This window comes from Balaenoptera physalus, assembly GCF_965194825.1.
Source record: "Balaenoptera physalus genome assembly, chromosome: 4".
In the NCBI taxonomy this organism is placed as follows: Eukaryota; Metazoa; Chordata; class Mammalia; order Artiodactyla; family Balaenopteridae; genus Balaenoptera; species Balaenoptera physalus.
In genome coordinates, this window is record NC_138891.1 from 56,425,886 (window position 1) to 56,437,506 (window position 11,621).

An 11,621-nucleotide genomic window follows, 5' to 3' on the forward strand; every position below is an offset into this window, starting at 1 on the left:
AATTAAGAAATTGGTAATAGGAACATACATATCAATAATTATCTTAAATGTAAATGGATTAAATGTTCCAACCAAAAGACACAGACTGCCTGAACGGATACAAAAACAAGACCGATATACATGCTGTCTACAAGAGACCAACTTCAGACCTAGGGACACATACAGACTGAAACTGAGGGGATGGAAAAAGATATTCCATGAGAATGGAAAGCAAAAGAAAGATGGAGTAGCAATTCTCATATCAAACAAAATACACTTTAAAATAGACTATTACAAGAGACAAAGAAGGATACCACATAATGATCAAGGGATCAATCCAAGAAGAAGATATAACAATTGTAAATATTTATGCACCCAACATAGGAGCACCTCAATACATAAGGCAAATGCTAATAGCCATAAAAAGGGACATCGACAGTAACACAATAATACTAGGGAACGTTAACACCCCACTTTCACCAATGGTCAGATCATCCAAAATGAAAAGAAATAAGGAAATGCAAGCTTTAATGACACCCTAAACAAGATGCACTTAACTGATATTTATAGGACATTCCATCCAAAAACAACAGAATACACTTTCCTCTGAAGTGTTCATGGAATTTTCTCCAGGATAGATCATATTTTGGGTCACAAATGAAGCCACGGTAAATTTAAGAAAATTGAAATCATATCAAGTATCTTTTCCGACTACAATGCTATGAGACTAGACATCAATTACAGGAAAAAAACTGTAAAAAATACAAACACATGGAGGTTAAACAATACGCTACTAAATAACCAAGAGATCACTGAAGAAATCAAAGAGGAAATCAAAAAATACCTAGAAACAAATGACAATGAAAACACAATGACTCAAAACCTATGAGATGCAGCAAAAGCAGTTCTGAGAGGTAAGTTTATACTAATACAATCCTACCTTAAGAAACAAGAAAAGTCTCAAATAAACAACCTAACCTTACACCTAAAGCAATTAGAGGAAGAAGAAGGAAAAAACCCCAAAGTTAGCAGAAGGAAAGAAATCATAAAAATCAGATCAGAAATAAATGAAAAAGAAATGAAGGAAACAATAGCAAAGATCAATAAAACTAAAAGCTGGTTCTTCGAGAAGATAAACAAAATTGATAAACCATTAGCCAGACTCATCAAGAAAAAAAGGGAGAGGACTCAAATCAATAGAATTAGAAATGAAAAAGGAGAAGTAACAACTGACACTACAGAAATACAAAGGATCATGAGAGATTACTACAAGCAACTATATGACAATAAAATGGACAACCTGGAAAAAATGGACAAATCCTTAGAAAAGCACAACCTTCGGGGACTGAACCAGGAAGAAATAGAAAATATAAACAGACCAACCATAAGCACTGATATTGAAACTGTGATTAAAAATCTTCCAACAAACAGAAGTCCAGGACCAGCTGGCTTCACAGGCGAATTCTATCAAATATTTAGAGAAGAGCTAACACCTATCCTTCTCAAACTCTTCCAAAATATTGCAGAGGGAGGAACACTCCCAAAATTATTCTACGAGGCCACCATCACCCTGATACAAAAACCAGACACATATGTCACAAAAAAAGAAAATTACAGCCCAATATCACTGATGAACATAGATGCAAAAATCCTCAACAAAATACTAGCAGACAGAATCCAACCACACATTAAAAGGATCATACACCACTATCAAGTGGGGTTTATCCCAGGAATGCAAGGATTCTTCAATATACAAAATCAATCAATATGATATACCATGTTAACAAATTGAAGGATAAAAACCATATGATAATCTCAGTAGATGCAGAAAATGCTTTTGACAAAATTCAACACCAATTTATGATAAAAACTCTCCAGAAAATAGGCACAGAGGGAACCTACCTCAACATAATAAAGGCCATATATGACAAACTGACAGCCAACATCGTTCTCAATGGCAAAAAACTGAAACCATTTGAACTAAGATCAGGAACAAGACAAGGTTGCCCACTCTCACCACTATTATTCCACATAGTTTTGGAAGTTTTAGCCACAGCAATGAGAGAAGAAAAAGAAATAAAAGGAATCCAAATTGGAAAAGAAAAAGTAAAACTGTCACTGTTTGCAGATGACATGATACTATACATAGAGAATCCTGAAGATGCCACCAGGAAACTACTAGAGCTAATCAGTGAATCTGGTAAAGTTGCAGGATACAAAATTAATGCACAGAAATCTCTTGCATTCCTATACACTAATGATGAAAAATCTGAAAGAGAAATTAAGGAAACACTCCCATTTACCAATGCAACAAAAAGAATAAAATACCTAGGAATAAACCTACCTAAGGAGATAAAAGACCTGTATGCAGAACACTATAAGACACTGATGAAAGAAATTAAAGATGATACAAACAGATGGAGAGATATACCATGTTCTTGGATTGGAAGAATCAACATTGTGAAAATGACTATACTACTCAAAGCAATCTACAGATTCAATGCAATCCCTATCAAACTACCAATGGCATTTTTCACAGAACTAGAACAAAAAATTTCACAATTTGTATAGAAACACAAAAGACCCCGAATAGTCAAAGCAATGTTGAGAAAGAGAAACAGAGCTGGAGGAATCAGGCTTCCTGACTTCAGACTATACTACAAAGGTATGGTAATCAAGACAGTATGGTACTGGCACAAAAACAGAAATATAGATCAATGGAACAGGATAGAAACCCCAGAGATAAACCCACACACATATGGTCACCTTACCTTTAATAAAGGAGGAAGAAGTATACAATGAATAAAAGACAGCCTCTTCGATAAGTGGTGCTGGGTAAACTGGACAGCTACAGGTAAAAGAATGAAATTAGAACACTCCCTAACACCATACACAAAAATAAACTCAAAATGGATTAAAGACCTAAATGTAAGGCCAGACACTATCAAACTCTTAGAAGAAAACATAGGCAGAACACTCTGTGACATAAATCACAGCAAAATGCTTTTTGACCCACTTCCTAGGGAAATGGAAATAAAAACAAAATTAAACAAATGGGACCTAATGAAACTTAAAAGCTTTTGCACAGCAAAGGAAACCATAAACAAGACCAAAAGACAACCCTCAGAATGGGAGAAAATATTTGCAAATGAAGCAACTGACAAAGGATTAATCTCCAAAATTTACAAGCAGCTCATGCAGCTCAATAACAAAAAAACAAACAACCCAATCCAAAAATGGGCAGAAGACCTAAATAGACATTTCTCCAAAGAAGATATACAGATTGCCAACAAACACATGAAAGGATGCTCAACATCACTAATCATTAGAGAAATGCAAATCAAAACTACAGTGAGGTATCACCTCACACTGGTTGGAATGGCCATCATCAAAAAATCTACAAACAATAAATGCTGGAGAGGGTGAGGAGAAAAGGGAACCCTCTTGCACTGTTGGTGGGAATGTAAATTGATACAGCTACTATGGAGAACAGTATGGAGGTTCATTAAAAAACTAAAAATAGAATTACCATATGGCCCAGCAATCCCACTACTGGGCATATACCCTTAGAAAACCATAATTCAAAAAGAGTCATGTACCACAATATTCATTGCAATTCTGTTTATAATAGCCAGGACATGGAAGCAACCTAAGTGTCCGTCGGAAAATGAAAGGATAAAGACGATGTGGCACACATATACAATGGAATATTACTCAGCCATAAAAAGAAACAAAATTGAGTTATCTGTAGTGAGGTGGATGGACCTAGAGTCTGTCGTACAGAGTGAAGTAAGTCAGAAAGATAAAAACAAATACTGTATGCTAACACATATATATGGAATCTAAAAACAAAAGAAAATGATTCTGAAGACCCTATGGGCAGGACAGGAATAAAGACGCAGACGTAGAGAATGGACTTGAGGACACAGGGAGGGGGAAGGGTAGGCTGGGACGTAGGGACAGAGTAGCACTGACATATATACACTACCAAATGTAAAATAGATAGCTAGTGGGAAGCAGCCGCATAGCAGAGAGATCAGCTCAGTGCTTTGTGACCACCTAGAGGGGTGGGATAGGGAGGGTGGGAGGGAGATGCAAGAGGGAGGGGATATGGGATTATATGTATACATATAGCTGATTCACTTTGTTATACAGCAGAAACTAACACACCATTGTAAAGCAATTATACTCCAATAAAGATGTTATTAAAAAAAAGAATCTATAGGAAAATTACTAATAAAGCTAACCCTTGAGTTCCTCACATGTACAGGTGAATGATAACAGTAGCTGTTTGGGGGCTAGTATGTATAAATCCTTTAGCACGATACCCAGCATATAATAAGTGTTTGATAAATGACTAGACAGTCTTAATATTTAGTATGCTACCTTGTATTTTTATAATAGAATTGGGATCATCACATATATAATTTTATAGCCCACACCTTTTAACATTATAACCATCACTTTCCCATGTTATTAACAATTCCTCAAAAGCATTATTTGTAATCATTGCATAATATTCCATCCTGCAGATACAGCACATATTATATCATCATTTTCTTACTTTGGATATTTAAATTGTTTCCAATTTATAATTGTAATAATGTGGTAATGAACATCACCAAATACAAAATTTTTTCTACATTTTTAATTAAAATTAAGATGGATTGGCAGAGGTATAATCATAGGGATCAACGGTATGAAAATTTTGAATTCCTTAGTATGTATTACGAAACTGCTATCCACAAAGGTGGTGTGTGTGTCATTTCTACCAGCAAGGTTCACGTTTATACCAACATGGAGGTAATTTTACTGTCTTACCCTTTCAACAAACAGCTCTTTGAAGGAATTTGCCAGGCCAGGCATCTGAAGGAAATTAGGATTTGGTTGAGCACCTATTAAGTGCCATGCCTGAAACATCTTATCCAATTACATTCCCACAGTAGCCTTGTGAGACGATTAGCATTGGCCCTATTTTGCACCTGGCAGACTGAGTTGAATTAGGAAAGCAGGTTATGTAGCACCCAGCACCACACTCCTGTCAGCCTACTACCTCCGTCCTTCCACTGCATCCCAAATGCCTTGAGATGTGTTCCCACACTTCCTGAGACTGACCTCCCAGTGTCCCAACTCTCCATAGAGAATATGACCACAGATTACTCTCTGTAGCTCATCCTGAAATAAGAACAAGTATACAAATATATGTTTTGATATGTTCTATATGAAAAATTATGATGTTTGAGATAGTGGAAAAGGGAGACCAATTCTGATGGGGAGACTAGAGAATACTTTCTGAAAAAGTGATATTTGTCCTGAATCTGCCTTTGTCCAGCAGGTTCAATGGCTCTGAGACCATTCAAGGAACAGAAAAAAGGCCAGTACAGAAAGGATCAAGTGAGCAGGTAGAAATTTATGAGTAGTTTGCAAAGTAAGAAAACACCAGGTCATACTGGCTTTGCAGGTCATACTACAGAACTTGGATTTTACCTTATTTGCAAAAGAGTGATTACACTAGCTCCAATATATCTGTAGTCTCCTCGTTTGTATCTAGAGAACAACAGGGGAAAAAATGAAAAATTCTTCAAGAAAATATCTGCATAATAATAATGTTTCCCCTAATCCTCACTCAATAGAGTTCTTGACCTTGGAAAAAGATAAGGAGAACTCATTATTTTACTGGTCCATCCTATAGCAACATCCTGCCAGCACCCATTTAAAATGAACTCATTTATGGATTCTCTAAAGAAAACTTCTCTCTACCAATTATTTCATGTGACGTCCCAAAGTGGCTTAGCTTCCCTGAATTTTTATTAATACCTGCAATAATTTTTAGACTGCATATGCCTGCCAGCAAAATTCCTTTCCCAACCTGGTGCCAGAAAGAAACTAAATCATTAGTCAAGCAACATTTCCAGAAGGCTTACTGTGTACAGAGCACTGAATTTCTCTCTTCAAGGCAGGTAAATAGGCTAACAAATTGCTAAACCTCAAGGCCACACATGCAGTGAGAGTAACAACAGAATTTTCCTGCCTTTGCCCACACCTGTCTGGAGGAAAATAAGACTGAATTGCCAAAGAGAGTCTACTTTTCATTCAGAGAAGCACCCTGTGGATCACAGAAAATATCTCACCACAGAATCAAGTTCCCAAGATCATTCAGTGGTTCTGATTGCAAGAGTCCTCCGTGATACGTGCAGGAATTCCACGAGCTTCCCCTTGGGAAGACCCCTCTCGGCAGCCACCGGCTCTCATACAGAATCAAAGGGAATCTTACTGTTGTTTTTTTTTTTAAATGGGAATTATTTATTCATTTATTTATGGCTGTGTTGGGTCTTCGTTTCTGTGCGAGGGCTTTCTCCAGTTGCGGCGAGTGGGGGCCGCTCTTCATCGCGGTGCGCGGGCCTCTCACTGTCGTGGCCTCTCTTGTTGCGGAGCACAGGCTCCAGACGCGCAGGCTCAGTAGTTGTGGCTCACGGGCCTAGTTGCTCCGCGGCATGTGGGATCTTCCCAGACCAGGGCTCGAACCCGTGTCCCCTGCATCGGCAGGCAGATTGTCAACCGCTGCGCCACCAGGGAAACCCCTTACTGTTGTTTTTACCAGCCGCGAAAACTTGACCTAAGCTTCCTACTTCAACTCTGCTCCAACACGTTGACAGGTTCATTAGCTGGACATGCCAAATTATCAGAATTTAGGGAGCATGAAATGTATGCCTAAATGAAGGCAAAGAAGACCAAAAATAGCTTTCTAATCAGCTTTTAGAGGGGGTGTGGGTCAGAAGATCAGCACACGTGCTAATGATTCACACTTCAACATCTTGCCAACAAGACGCTTTAATTGACCAACTTCCAGCTGCTCTGCCCAGCAGACACCGCAGTCCTAAAGAGCAGAACTGAATCTCAGCCACAAGTCCTGCATACACAGGGTTAGGAGACAGCTCTGCACGCTCCTCCTCTTGATGCAGAAAAAACATAGACCCCCTACAGGATCCTATGTGGAAGGAAGAGCTGGAAATAAAAATGTGTTTGCAGCCTGACAAGCGAGTGGCAAAATACTGATTCTAGCTTCTTAAAACAAGTAAAATATGTGGACTTGGGAAAGAACCATGTGTGGGAGGGAATCTTATCTCACAAGATGAAAGAAGATAAAAGCAAGCAAGTTGAGAGGGGGAAAAGCCAGCAGCACCCTCATCACCAGCTCCGAGGCTGTTAGGTGTAGCTGAGCTGGGTGGGAAGCCCTGGGAGCACCTGCCAGGAATCCCACGGCAGGGAGCCATCCTGCTCCCGGGGGTGCACATTAGATGCAAACAGAGAGGTCACGTGGCCCAGTGGAGCTCCCCAGGCACCTGGGATTTCCAGGAGGAAATATTCTAATGTTGGTCTTCATATTCTCTGTGTCTCAGATCATACAAAACAGGCACAAAACCTGCCTATCTCATAAGAAAAGGGGTTTTATAAGCCTCGGAAAGGAAAATGCAGCCCTAGTGGCAGTCTGTGCTCTCTGTAAAAGTGTGGCAGCCTAGAGGCGGGAGGAGACCGGGACTTGGGGGCAGAGATCCAGGGACTTCCCATCAATTCTTCAGCCGCCGCGACCTTCAGAGACGTCACTGTTAGCTCTCAGCCTAGGGGCGACGGCCTTCTCTGCCTCCTGCTCTGGGCTACTGTGAAAAATGGCAAGTATAAAGGTGCATCATTAATGTGATGTGCCATAAAGGGAAACCAAGATGAACATGAGCCTGGTGCTGTGTACCTGGTGCTACTTTGAGGAAGACAGTGTAACCAGAGGCCAGTCTTGGCATGTCTTCACTGAGGTGGCAGATAGATGTGAAACCTAACAGCCTTCCCCTAGGGCCTCTAGCTGCTTGGAGGACAAACAGTACTGGGACATACTGAATACTGGGCAGGGGCAGGGGGACACACTCAAAATTTTTCCCACAGCCCCAAGATCCTACAATACAGAAGAGACCTCAGGATAGGTAAAGCCCTAAGGTCTTTTGACTGGTTGGTTGGTGTTTGTTTCACTGTTTTTAACCTAAAACAAGTTAATCACAGACTTCCCATAGAGCAGCTTCTGAAACTACAATAGGCAAAAGGGATCAGCCAGCAAACTCGGTAAAAGTACATCTGGGACAGGACCTGACAGTCAACCTGTCTGACAAGCTCCGAGGTGACGCCTATTCTGCTGGTTCAAGGATGACATTTGAGGTAGCTAGGCTGTCCATGACTTGTGAGAGAAGCCTAGAAAGGATTTAAGATGTAATGTACTTTTATAGTAGAAAGGACCCAAATTGAAAACCCTAAACCTGGGTGTGAGGACACTGATGCCGAGAGTTCACTGACTTGTGCAGCATCACCAGGAGGCAGAATTTCCACTGCCCGCCTACCCTCCCCCACCGTTCTTCCCTCCACCAGCCGGGCTTTTACACACTCGGCCCTTTTGGCTTTGGGTTTCTCTTCCTGTCTCTCCTTCTGCTCCTTTTGCAAGTACAGGAGGGAAGACTATGACTGTGGTACATGAAATGTAGCTCTGAATCATGGAATCTCTTACCAAAAGAAGATAAGGAAAGCAGTGAGGATGAGTTTCCAGAGAGAAAAAGGCTAACCACATCCCAGTTCTTTAAGTCCCACAATGGCTTCCACTTCAAGGGATTAGTTCTTTGTTTCCGAGGATGGGCCGTGGTGCCTGTGCGTGCACCAGTAGACAAGGCTAGGCCCATTTCTACCTGCGTTACATCAAGGGGAGGCCATGTTTACTAAAGCATTAGATACCTAACTTACTCATCTTATTAGGACCCTCAGAACAAAAATGTCTAGATCTAAGGAGGGGAAAAGATTTTCAAGAAAACATTTTGAAACCGAAGGTAATCCCCAAAACACCTTCTACTCATGCGCTACGTTCCAAAAGTGAAAAGGAGGAGAGATACAATTTGCATTGAATGAACTTAAGCTCTGCTCCCAATCACACAGATTTATGAAAGTCATGTTTTAAAAGCTACATTGAAGTTTCAGTTCTTTTTGATGCCAATTATCCAACCAAAAGCATAAAATCGGAAACCGTTTCTTTGTTCCATCTTTTCTGTCCACCTAAGGATATGAACTAAACAGGGGGAAAGGAGGCTGAAAAAGTAAAAAGAATTGCTCTTGGGGGGTAAATAAAAAAAACACTGAAACTCAACAAATACTTTTAAATACACGCAGAATTTGCCCTTTTAGAGAATTGCTGCATTTCCACCTACAATTTCACAAATAGAGTATCTGAAGAAAGGTTTGGCTCTAAATGAGGCTTAACACATACAAGGGAATATTTGTTCCCAAGTGCTTCCATTAGGCCAGTAAATATTGAACAGCCATGGGTATACCTCACCCACTGAGAACTTTCCTCTTCAGTCAGCTCTGTACCCAGCGCCTCTCCCGGTATAAGCATTAAAGTTTCACAAGAAAAGTTGCCCGCAGTGACTATGCTACTAGAACTCCACAGGACTCTCCCTAGGTTATTTGGATTTCATTATTAACATGTACTTTTAACCACCCTTGTTGAGATCAGAGTCCTTTCAAAACTAAGATTAAAATACCCTAGCTTTGTGTGCATAGAGACCCCTTTCATTGGGGACTTCTTATAGATAATAAACAATGAGACAGACTTAAGGGTTCAAAAAGTTTTGTGCTAAATTCTAAATGGCTTCTTTCAATTCAATGAGGTGCCATTAACTAAATAACCCTTACAGGGACCTACAGGATACCTAAGAGCTTATAGCATTAATGTCACCTTAAGGATTTAGCCCCCTCCTCCTCCAAAGCTGGGTTTCTTATTCATTATATCTCATAATAAATAAGAAAGTTCACTGATCATATTTAGATCCATGGATTAAAGAACAATGTTAGGTCATTTACATAAAGTGAAACCAAAAGAAATGTGCTTTCATATTGCAGAACAGATATGTGTTCACTCAGTCTTTGTTTCTGCATGGGTTACCAGGCACTTTAGGACAGGGGTCCCCAAGCCCCGAGGCGTGGACCGGTACTGGTCCGCAGCCTGTTAGGAAGCAGGCTGCCCAGCAGGAGGTGAGCGGCAGGCGAGCGAAGCTTCATCTGCTGCCCCCCATCGCTCCCCATAGTTCGTTCGCATTACTGCCTGAACCATCCTCCGTCCCCCGGTCCATGGAAAAATTGTCTTCCACAAAACCGGTCCTTGGTGCCAGAAAGGCTGGGGATCGCTGCTCTAGGAGACTGAAGAGGTGAGAGCTGAAGAATGGGAAGTATGGTAAGTATGAGCTCCAAAGATAAAAGACATTTAGGCTCTGCACCCAAATGAATCTTCCTGGCAGCAGTCACTGGCTTAGAGCTCATCAACCAAATAGCTTTTGTTAACCCTTCACCCATATGTCCAGCCCTTTGCAACATACCTCTCCCTTCCCCTAACCTCTACCCAACTCTTCCTCTAGGCAGATCTGACAAAACATCTTTTAAACCCCCAGTAATCTGAAGAGGTGAGAAGGGTTGGGGTCGGTAGGTACAATAAGCAAAAAGCTGAAGTGATCTCAGGGTATTTTCAGGATGTAAGGGGCTATAAAAATAGAAAATTAAGGATGACAGGAATTCTCCAAGAACCGCAGGTTACCACATGACAAAATACAAATGGGGGCAATACTTCTTTCTAATTTAGGAAACTAGGACAGGCAAAAGACTAAAGTTGCAAACAATTTCTTCTAAGATTAAGTGGCTGACATTAAAAGAAAGCTAAGCTAGCCAAGTACTGTCCTGAGTGAACTAACAGAAAAGTCACCAGATCTGTGAAATGATAGGACAGGTCAATGGACATATGTGCCATATTTAAGAATCTAGTGTTTGAGGACAGGAAGATAAAATAATCTTAAAGACGTCAGCTCTTCCAATATTGATCTATACATTCAGTGCAACTCCAATCAAAGCATTAACAAGGTTTCTCATGGAATATTACAGATTATTCAAAAATGTATATAGAAGTACAGTGATCCAAGAATAGCTAAGGATCTCATAAAGAAGAATGAAGAGGGGAAATCATCCTGGATATAAAAAAGTTATAAAGCTATAGTAATAAAAAACAATGTGATATTGCTATAGGAATGAAAAACAGACCAGTAAAATGAAGAGCTCATAAATATCCAGCATATATGGGAATAATATCTAATAATGATAGTCAATATTAAAGTATAACTTACCTGATAGCATGATGGTTTAGAGTATGAGCTTTAGAGCCAGAATGCCTGCATTCAAATCGCAGTTCTACCACTTAGTTGTGCCACAGTTTACTTATCTATAAAGCAGGATGATAATAATTTATATCTCATAGACATAAAAACCTCCAAGTATTAATACCCTGGTACAGTGCCCTCCCCCATGGAATCATGCCCTGTGTAACCAATAGAATACTGAGGAAGTGACAATATATAGTGTTCAATGCTAGGCATATCAAACACTGCAGCTTCTGTCTTGACCTCTTGGATCACTCTCTCTGGGGGTAGCCAGCTGCCACGTTGTAAGGCCATTCAAGTAGCCCCATGGAGAGACCCAGCAGACAGCAACAGAGGTCCTTGTCCAGTAACAAGCCAAATTTGCCAGCATGCAAGTGATGGAAAATCACTTGAAAGTAGAACCTCCATCCTTGA

General features: G+C 40.3%; 2 long non-coding RNA genes across 2 annotated transcripts in view; both read right to left on the minus strand.

Annotated features, from left to right (window-relative positions):
* LOC309659401 overlaps positions 1-6,261 on the minus strand; it is a 149,416-nt gene extending 143,155 nt beyond the window's left edge. The window contains exon 1 of the long non-coding RNA XR_014262783.1: positions 733-6,261. This is a non-coding gene — a long non-coding RNA (uncharacterized lncRNA). The remainder of the gene's footprint in view (positions 1-732) is intronic.
* LOC309659381 overlaps positions 1-11,621 on the minus strand; it is a 666,865-nt gene that overhangs the window by 561,608 nt on the left and 93,636 nt on the right. The window lies entirely within an intron of this gene.